This window comes from Pseudonaja textilis, chromosome 2 (genome assembly GCF_049901715.1).
Source record: "Pseudonaja textilis isolate UNSWEBS1 chromosome 2, rPseTex1.2, whole genome shotgun sequence".
Lineage (NCBI taxonomy): Eukaryota > Metazoa > Chordata > Lepidosauria > Squamata > Elapidae > Pseudonaja > Pseudonaja textilis.
The window spans coordinates 168,234,454-168,245,571 of NC_141991.1; positions in this window are offsets into that span (position 1 = coordinate 168,234,454).

Sequence of the window (11,118 nt, forward strand, 5' to 3'; positions counted from 1 at the left end):
AAAAAATTATCTTGCTTTTAAGTCACAGACAATATGGGAGATGACTCATTATTCCAAGATTTAAAAAAAATCCCTTTGATCATGCTCAGTCCCTGGGAACTCAAAGAAAGTAGCCAAAAGTTTTCCTTGGCAACAGTCCAGGCATGGTTTGCCTTGCCTCTTTCCAGGATGTTTTTTCAGCTTCTAAATGTAGTCCACCATGCTGTTATTTCTTGGAGGCTTCCCACATAAATATTTACCAGCTCTAATTCTGTTTACTTTCTGAGGCCAGAAATGGTTGGCCAGGTGCTGTTACCTGTTTATAGACTAACAAGGACCAAAATAAAAAAGTCAAGTTTAGCCTTTTTCCAATGTTGGTTAATCTCATGAAAGGACTGAAGTGAGGAGATCTCAAGAGTTGGAGACCATTCACAGTGGAGGCAGCCAAGGGGATGTACGCCAACAGAAAATCAGCAGTCACAGCCCAGATTTAGTGAAGCAGAAGAGAATTCATGGAATAATTGGAGTGGAAGATTTACGTAAAGAAGGAAGGCACTTAACGGGATGTGGAAGAACTTTATTTGGCCCTTGATCTGTAGATCTAAGTGACACCCATGAAATCCATCCTGCAATATAAACCAGAGAGTAAAAATTCTTCTAAACTATTAAAAAATAGAAACCATATGAAAAAACAACAACACAGGGTTCTGATGAGCAGTTACAGAAGACTGAATTAAAAAATATGAACACAGATGCCCAAATATGGTATTACATGCCCAAGATTAGTAGAAACTAAGCCAAATTCAACGTGAATATATTGTTGCTCAATAACAACAGTACAGATGGCATACTGAGTAAATCATGATTAAAAAAAAACCCCTGAGAGCACTAATGTGCTGTGGAGTACTCTTATTCATACAAAAATCAGTTGTGAGCAGAATGTGTCATTAATTTTAAAATTATCTCATGGATGACTTCACTCATTGTACCTCAATTTTTTTAAAAAAGACCAGTCCACTTAATGTATAAATGTTGCATATACATATTATTTCTATACTTGTGCACCAAGATTATCCATGCAGACTGACAATTACATTTTCCCCTTCAAAATTAAATCTTGTGCAAATGTCAATTTCTCAATACAGAATCAGCTTGGCCACTGGTTTTTATTGCTATTGTCACCACCAGCAGAATTTTGCAGTGTTATAGCACTCATTACCTCTTGAATTGTTAGGGGGGAAATACAGGATATCCTCAACTTATGACCACAATTGAGCCCAAAATTTCTATTGCTAAGCAAGACAGTTGGTGAGCTTTGTCCCATTTTATGACCTTTCTTGCCGCAGTTAAACAACTGCAGTGAATCGCTGCAGTTGTACGCTTGTTAAGTAAATCTGGCTTCCCTATTGACTTTGCTTGTCAGAAGGCCGCAAAAGGAGATAACATGACCCCAGGAATACTGCAACCGTCATAAATATGAGTCAGTTGCCAAGTGGCTGAATTTTGATCATGTGACCATGGGGATGCCGCAAGAATCATAAGTCTGAAAAACGGACATAAGTCACTTTTGTCAATGCTGAAGCAAGTGACTTATGACCATTTTTCAGACTTACATTTTTATAACTCCAAACTCACTAAAATGTTTGAGAGCTACCTGTATTTGTTTTTCTCTGCTGTCTTGTGAATCATTATTACCTGATACTAATTGGTGAGCATTAGGATTTCTTTCAACCATTGACATATCTCCACACTGACAGGCTTACTTTATGTAAGTTGATATCCAGATTACAGATAATCAGAGTTGGAAGGGACCTTGTAGGTCATCTAGTCCAACCCCCTGCCCAAGCGGGAGACCCTACACCATTTCTGACAAATGGCAGTCCAATCTCTTCTTGAAAGACTCAAGTGATGGTGCTCCCACAACTTCTGAGGGCAAGCTGTTCCATTGGTTGTTCTCACTGTCAGAAAGTTTCTCCTTATTTCCAGGTTGAATCTCTTCTTGTACAGTTTCCATCCATTGTTCCTTGTCTGGCCTACAGGTGCTTTAGAAAATACATTGACCCCTTCCTCCCTATGGCAGCCCCTCAAATATTGGAAGACCGCTATCATGTCTTCCCTGGTCCTTCTCTTTACTAGACTAGCCAAGCCCAGTTCTTGTAACCATTCTTCATATGTTTTAGTCTCCAGTCCCCTAATCATACTGGTTGCTCTTCTCTGTATTTTTTCTAGTCTCAGCATCTTTTTTATAATGTGGTGACCAAAACTGGATGCAGTACTCTAGGTGTGGTCTTACTAGGGCTTTATAGAGTGGTATTACTACCTCACTTGATCTCGATTGTATCCCTCTGTTAATGCAATTTAGGATTGCATTACCTTTTTTGGCTGCTGCTGCACACTACTGGCTCATATTTAGCTGGTTGTCCACTAAGACTCCAAGATCCCTCTCACAGTTACTGCTATTGAGCCTGGTTTCACCCATTCTATATGTGTACCTTTGGTTTTTCTTGCCTAAGTGTAGGGCTTTACTTTTCTCTATATTGAATTTCATTTTATTAGATATGGCCAAGCGTTCTAGTCTGTCAAGATCCACCTGGATCTTTAGCCTATTTTCTTGGGTGTTAGCTATTCCTGCCAGCTTAGTATCATCTGCAAATTTGGTAAGTTCCCCTTCTATTCCCTCATCTAAGTCGTTAATGAAGGTATTGAAGAGTACTGGGCCTAAGACGGAACCTTGTGGCACCCCACTGCTTACTTCCCTCCATGTAGACTTAGACCCATTAGGACTACTGGTTGAGTATGGTTTGTCAGCCAGTTGCGAGTCCACCTAGTGGTGGTGCTATCTATTCTACTTTTTTCTAGCTTACTAAGAAGTAGGTTGTGGTCTACTTTATTGAATGCCTTGCTGAAATCTAAATATATTATGTCCACAGTATTTTCCTGGTCTAATAATTTAGTCACTATGTTGAAGAATGAAATAAGATTGGTTTGGCATGATCTGTTTTTAACAAACCTGTGCTGACTGCTAGTTATTACTTTACTTGTTTCTAGATATTGGCAGATCTGTTATTTTATTATATTTTCCAGGATCTTCCCAGGGATTGATGTTAGGCTGATTGGTTTATATTTTCCTGGGTCTGTTTTTTTCCCCTTTTTTGAAGGTGGGAACCACATCAGCTCTTTTCCAGTCTTCTGGTAGTTCCCCGGTGCTCCAGGATTTTTGAAAGATATGGTGCAGTGGTTCTGAGATGCCCTCTGCCAGCTCCTTTAAAACTCTGGGATGTAATCCATCAGGCCCCGGTGATTTGTTTTCATCAGGATCAGACAGGTGTTCTCTTACTATTTTTTTGCTTATTTTAACTTTTATTTCTGGTCTGTCTTTTATAGTTATGTTTTTGGTGGGTTGAGCTATAGTTTCTTTTTGCGTGAAGACCGATGCAAAGAATGAGTTAAGCAGTTCTGCTTTCTCTCTGTTGCCTGTTATTTCCTTGCTGTCTTCTCTCTTTAGTGGGCCGACTGTTTCCTTGATTTTTCTTTCTATGTTGGAAGAAACTTTTAAAAATTATCTTTCTTTTGTTGCAAGTCTTTGTTTGTTCTGAGCCTTTGCTTTCCTGACTTCGTCTTTGCAGATTCTGGCTATCTGCAGATATTCTGCCTTAGTTGTATGTCCTTCTTTCCATTTTTTGTACTTGTCCTTTTTTTCTTTCAATTTGCCAGAGAGATCTTTGTGCAGCCATGCTGGTTTCTTCTTAGATTTCTTGGTTTTTTTTTCCTCAGTGGTATTGTGCTGGTCTGGGCTTCTATGATCGTACTTTTCAGTTTCCCAAGATTCTTGAGTTGTTTTCTCCTATAGGATTTTCATCCATGGAATCTTTCCCAAGTTCTCTCTGAATCTAGTAAAATCAGCTCTTTTAAAATCCAAGACTCTGGTGTCATTATGTTCTATTGCTTGTGTTTGTGTTATGTTGAATTCTAGTATGACATGGTCACTCTCACCCAAGGTTCCTTCAGTTTCAACTCCCTCTATCACTTCTTCTCTGTTTGTAAGAATTAAGTCCAGTATGGCTATCAATCAAGTTCCATCCTGTACCTTTTGGACAACAAAGTTGTCAGCTGGGTTGGTTAGGAACTTATTTGATTTCTCACTTGGTACAGAATTAGTTTTCCAATTGATATCAGGATAATTGAAGTCCCCCATTACTATTTTGTGTTTCCTGCATACGTTTGTTGGTTGGCAAAAAGGACATTATTTTTTCTGCTTGATTGGGTGGCCTATAATATACACCTATAGCCATGTCACTCAATATTGGATTGAAAACTTGGTATTTCTAATACTGTGCCAAATTATAATTAGTATTTGCATATTTGTGCACATTAAATATTTTCTAATTTATTGATAATTGCATTGTGGATTATTGAAGTCTTTTTCCTCTGTATATTGTTTCAGTATGAATTCAGTTAATTGGGAATGCCTTATTTGTATTTCTAGCCTGTTGCCATGACTGATCATATTCCCTCCTATCCGCAGTGGCATCTCTGATGATTGTCTGTACCTCTCTTTTAATGCCTGTCACGCATCATATGGCAGCTTTAAATTCCTTGTGTAAAAAAAATCATGTACTTTCAAGTAGCTGCACATTCTAACACCAAGAAACAAAGGTAGGGTTAAAAAATAGTTTGTTTTTCCTAACCTGTTTTTCTTTCACATATGCTAGGCCAAAAAAGAAAAAAAGATCCTGTACATTAAATAAGGTTTATTGTTTATTATAGATTAGTTTTATATTTTTCCCTTTGTTTCAATACAGTAAAGAAATAATCCAAAGTAGTATATTTATATATGTATCTGTATGTGCATGAAAATGTGTGAAATAAATATAAATCTTATATGTTCCAGAAGCAGTTCTGGAAAAGCCAGTTTCACTTCTCCAATTTTGGGTTTACCTCAGTAAAGTTTTCCAGAACATATCTAGTAGTGTGGGAACCCCAGAACCAAGAACATGTGGGGTTACTTCTGAGCAGTACTTTATTGTTCACTTATAGATTGGATCTTGCCAAATTACAGTAGCTATCTGCAGAACTATCTGAATTGCTAGGAGGGGGGGTCTACCTTTGCTCTCTTCCTGCCTACCAGAGATTCCAAACTCCACTGTCTCTTTTCTCTGTACTATATTCCCACAAAGACAGCTTTCAAAAATCTCGCTTTCTGTTTCTGCCATTTCACAATTTCTTCTCCAGACTGCTATGATGGTGATTATCACGATACATAACAGCAATATATACTAGATCAGGGATGCCAAACTCAATTTCATTGAGGGCTGCATCAGACTACACATCAGGGCCGTGGTTGACCTTGGGGAGCTGGGAGGGCATGGCTGACTGGGTGGGCATGGCCAGCTTGATGCCACTCCCCAAACTGCTGGCATGTTTCCTCTTCGCATTGGGTAGACCAGGCCGAAGCTACTCTGGCCTGATCTTTTCTCTTCTCACTGGGTAGACTGGGCTGAAGCTATGCTGGCCCAGTCTTCCCTCTTCGCATTGGGTAGACTGGGCTGAAGCTATGCTGGCCTGTTCTTTCCTCTTCTCACTGGGTAGACTGGGCTGAAGCTATGCTGGCCCAGTCTTCCCTCTTCGCATTGGGTGAGACCAGGTCGAAGCTACTCTGGCCTGATCTTTTCTCTTCTCACTGGGTAGACTGGGCTGAAGCTATGCTGGCCCAGTCTTCCCTCTTCGCATTGGGTAGACCAGGTCGAAGCTACTCTGGCCTGATCTTTTCTCTTCTCACTGGGTAGACTGGGCTGAAGCTATGCTGGCCCAGTCTTCCCTCTTCGCATTGGGTAGACCAGGCTGAAGCTACTCTGGCCTGATCTTTTCTCTTCTCACTGGGTAGACTGGGCTGAAGCTATGCTGGCCTGTTCTTTCCTCTTTGCACTGGGTAGACCAGGGGTGGATCTGCCCAGGCCTTGAGTTTGACGCCCCTGCACTAGATGAACGTAATGTTGTAATAACCACAGGTGTGTACCATGCAGTAATTCACCAAACGAGGCTGAATTTGACTGGCAAGTTGAACTTTTTACTTGCCAGCCAAATTTTATTTACGCTGTTGGACTCCTCATTATTGGTGAGTTACATTGGTTGATTGTTCTCACCGTCAGAAAATTTCTCCTTATTTCCAGGTTGAATCTCTCCTTGTACAGTTTCAATCCATTATTCCTTGTCTGGCCTTCGAGTGTCTTGGAAAATAGCTTGACCCCTTCCTCTCTGTGGCGGCCCCACAAATATTGGAAGACTGCTATCATGTCTCCCCTGGTCCTTCTCTTCACTAGACTAGCCAGGCCCAGTTCCTGTAACCATTCTTCATATGCTTTAGTCTCAAGTCCCTTACATGTTGAGGGTCTTGATCAGTATTGCAATTGACATGATGTTGGGTGATAGGAACATTCTTTCCATGATGTTAAACCAATGCCAGGTCATTCCCACATTCAAGTCATCATTTCATAGTAGGATAAATGGTAGATGGTGTGTTGTTCAGTGCTTGTAAATATCACTGCTCAGTGCCTTGATAGCCACCATCCAGTATATAAATGGAAGTGCAAAATCAAAACTGTCTTTGCAACCAGCAAATCAGAGGTGGTATTCAGCAGGTTCTGACCAGTTCTGGAGAAACAGTAGCGGAAATTTTGAGTAGTTTGGAGAACCAGCAAATACCACATCTGACTGGAGATTTTACAGTATCCTTTGCCTGCCACGCCCACCAAGCCACGCCTCCAGAACCAGTAGTTAAAATTTTTTGAATCCCACCATTGCAGCAGATCTAGAACCTCCCCTTGTATCATTGATGGGTTACTGGAATATGATAATGAACCATCTTTCTAATGCCACGGTAGACCTCGGGACCTCTGTGTTAATTTTAGTTTGCTAATAATGGTACAGTCACACCTTCTTGATGGTGATTGTTAGAATGAGGCTGAATCATTAGGGTCTCTTGAGCTTTTCTGAAAAGGCATTTTTACAGTCTTAATGAATGCCATGAACTGATATGGAAATTGCCAAATTGCTCTTACTGAAACCTCCTCTAGCTTCACACTATAATGTAATTGCTTTTAATTGCTAATTTTCTTCTGTGTGTTGTGCAATCAGGAGGCCTTTATGTGCATGTGTTTTCTTGGCCTGTTCTGCCTCTGAAAAAGGGAGGGGGGATACAACTTGCTTGTTTTGAAATATTCCCAGTGCAAAGACCTAGACTTTAACCCATATTTCCTTTTCTTTCACATTTCTCAAAGATGGGCGTGGATATTTTTCAAGCTACTACTGTCATGCTTTTAGAATTATGTCTAGAAATGGATAACTGTGTCAATTATAAATCCACCTCATCATTTGTCCAATATGCTCAGCAGATGCCATTGAGGTTTGTTCCTCTAGTTCAGGGGTGTCAAACTCAAGGCCCGCGGGGCAGATTTGGCCCAGGATGTAGTTGGATCCGGCCCGCAGGGCTGCCCTGTTCTACCTAATGCGAAGAGGAAAGATCGGGCTAGCGTGGCTTCGGCCCAGTCTACCCAGTGCAAAGAGAAAGATCAGGCTAGCATGGCTTCGGCCTAGTCTACCCAGTGCGAAGAGGATACATGCCAGCAGTTTGGGAAGTGGCGTCAAGTTGGCCATGCCCACCCAGTTGGCCACACCCATACAGTTAGCCACGCCCACCCAGTTGGCCATGCTCTCCTGGCCCCCTGAGGTCACCCGCAGCCTTGATGCGGCCCTCAAAGAAATTGAATTTGACAGCCCTGCTTTAGTTCCTTTCATTACCCATACTTGGAATTCCATGTTTCATCCCGAAGTTTCCAGGACAGAGATTTTACTGGATGTAAGGATTAAGCAGCCCAGCCCCTTCATGTAGAGCAGGGGTGGGGACTATGGCCCTTTTACGATCTGTGAACTTCAGCTCCCATAATTCCTGAGCCATGGTTCCCCACCCGATGTAGAGAAAGCTTGGCGTTTTCCCACCAGAAGCATTTCAATAGTAGAAAATCATGACTTATGATTACAACTGAGGCCAGAGTAGGAACATGACTGCTTCGTTCAACTACTGCGTTCCTCATGCCCGATTGCTGAGTTTGTTGTTAAGCAGTCTCCCAGGTCGTTAACTGGCGAAAGAGCTGCCTGCCGAGTTCAATCCCCTCTGTGTGCAGAAGGAACTCCTCCGAAGCGCTTCAGGAATTTTCAGGATCTGACCTTCATTTCTGCAGTGTGCTGGAGGAGCTCCCCTTCTTCTGCCAGGCTGCAGGAACGGAACTCTGATTTTCAGCATTTCACCTCTTTCTGCAACCTGCCAGAGGAATTTCCCGCCCTTTGACAGTCAACCCTTTTGCTTTCAAAAGAGCTGGCTTCTGGGAAGGAATCTATTTCTTCCCATAGCCTATCTCTTATCCATATGCAAACCCACCCATCATTATTAACCTTTCAGTCCTAGTGTCAGCAGAACGTTCATAAGGGGATCCCAGAGTTATACATAACATACACGTGTACACATGCACACAATACATATTCACAGTTGGGAATCAAGCTGCTGGGCTTCTGAGCAGAGGTGGCATTCAGCAGGTTCTGACCGGTTCTGGAGAACCGGTAACGGAAATTTTGAGTAGTTTGGAGAGCCGGCAAATACCACCTCTGACTGGCCCCGCCTCCATCTATTCTCTGCCTGCCGAGTCCCAGCTGATCGGCTGGGTCTTCTTTTGTTGCCCCGCACAGGAGAACGTAGCTGGAAAGCAGGTTAGTGGGGTGGGGAGGGAATGGAGATTTTACAGTATCCTTCCCCTGCCACGCCCACCAAGCCATGCCCACCACACCATGGCACAATCACCAAGCCATGCCCACAGAACTGGTAGTGAATTTTTTTGAATCCCACCACTGCTTCTGAGGTGGTATGAGGGAGGTCTGTTCAGTGTTGAAAGATTGATCGATGCCGTCAATTCAGTGTTGACTCTTAGTGATCACACAACCTGTCCCTAACCCTTCAAGTCTTCCAATGGTCCATCTGTTGCCACTGTAATTTGGATCTCTCCATCTTCCTGCAGGTGAACCTCGTCTCCTCTTCCATGTCTTCTAGCATCAGGACCTTTTCCGGAGACCTAAACCTTGGTGTGATGTTTCCAAAAGTAGGGATTGGAAGAGGGTGAGAATAAAGAAGGACTTGAATGAGGTGCTGAATGAGCAAAGGAAAAGAAAAGAAAAAGGCAGCAAGAGGAGAATGCAAGAGAGAACTTGATTGAGAAAGGGGGTGCCATCCTCACTGTGGTCTTTGTGACTTTGCCGAACTGCCAATCTCTTCCTTCGACTCAGTGCTAAATTCATTCCTCATCAGAAGTCCATTTCTGGGATTGAGTTTTAGCTGTGATCTCATAAGCAAAGGCCTTGCTCAGTGGTGGGATTCAAATTTTTTTACTACCGGTTCTGTGGGCGTGGCTTGGTGGGCACGGCAAGGAAGGATAGTAAAATCTCCATTCCCAGCCCATTCCAGGGGAAGGTTACTGCAAAATCCCATTCCCTCCCCACCCCACTAACCTGCTTTCCAGCTCCGTTCTCCTGTGCAGGGCAACAAAAGAAGACCCAGATGATCAGCTGGGAATTGGGAGGCAGAGAATAGATGGGGGCGGGGCCAGTCAGAAGTGGGATTTGCTGGTTCTCTGAACTACTCAAAATTTCCACTATCGGTTCTCCAGAACTGGTCAGAACCTGCTGAGTACTACCTCTGGCCCCGCTGCTTTGCCAGAAACCCAAATGCTTCTCCCCTCTCCCTTTATTCATTCTATTTTATGCAGCTTGGAAAGGCTATGTGGTGTATTCTGTACACCAACTGGCAGGGCATGAACTTTCAGCTTGCAGGATGTCCTTAATCTTCTTTTAAGGTTTCTGCAAATAGTCAAATGTTTTGAGAATTAAAATGAACACGCACACAGGGTGTTGATTTTTGCGGTAATAACTGTCTGAAAACAGCCTGAGAGAAATCACTCTGTGCCCTAGGTCTCTGGTTGTTCTGGAGACACAGGCTGGAAGAAAACATGTGAGTGTGAAAATAATGTGGGCTGACTTGAACCACACTTAGAATACTGCTTCTACTTTTGGTCACCATAATATAAAAAAGATGTTGCAACTCTGGAAAGAATTCAAAGAAAAGCAACGAGAATGATTAGGGGGCTGGAGGCTAAAGCATGGAAATAATCTAAAGTATAGATTACAGGAACTGGGTATGTATGTCTAGTCTAATGAAAAGAGGGATTAGGGGAGATATGATATCAGTTTTCCAATATTTGAGGGATTCCTACAAAGATGAGGTGATCAAACTATTTTCCAAAGCCCCAAAAGACAAGACAAGACAAGAAACAACAGGTGAAAACTAATCAAGGAGAGAAGCAACCTAGCACTAAGGAGAAATTTTCCAACGGTGAGAGCAATCAGCCAATGGAACTACTTGCCTTCAAAAGTTGTGGGTGCTCCATCACTGGAGGCTTTCAAAAAGAGACTGGACAACCAATTATCTGAAATGGTATAGTGTCTCCTGCTCGAGCAGGGGGTTAGACTAGAAGACCTCCCAGGACCCTTCCAATTCTGTTATTCTATGTTCTATCTTCTATGACTCTAGGGGGAATCCTAAAGGATGCTAGACGAGTCATTTCAACTTGTTCCTATGTGGTTGCAGTGCAACAATGCAAACTTAGCTCAGGAATAGAGTGGAGGGAGTCTCCATAAGATTTAGGAAAGTCCATATTGGACTCTAGGATAAAGTACTTCTGCACTCAACAGGAATCAATATAAATGGATGCAAAGTGCTCCAAGTTCCGATGTAGATGTCACTGAAACATCCTCTCCTTTGCTTCTTCCTCTTCCCATGATTTGTTCTTGATTTTTTTTTGGGAATTTCAAAAGCTTCTCTTTCTTGATTTTAAAATTATAAAATATTATAAAATCTACCTCAAACCTATTTTCTTTATATATTTGGTTGTGTGCCACTTACTCCTAATCCATAGTAGGGAACTAAATGCAGACTGCTTGCAGGAGAGAGCCCTCTATTTTGCACCAACATGAATGACTATAAGTCACTCTGCTTTGTGATGGAGCAAAAATGGCTCCATATTGTTGGGTAGAGAATTT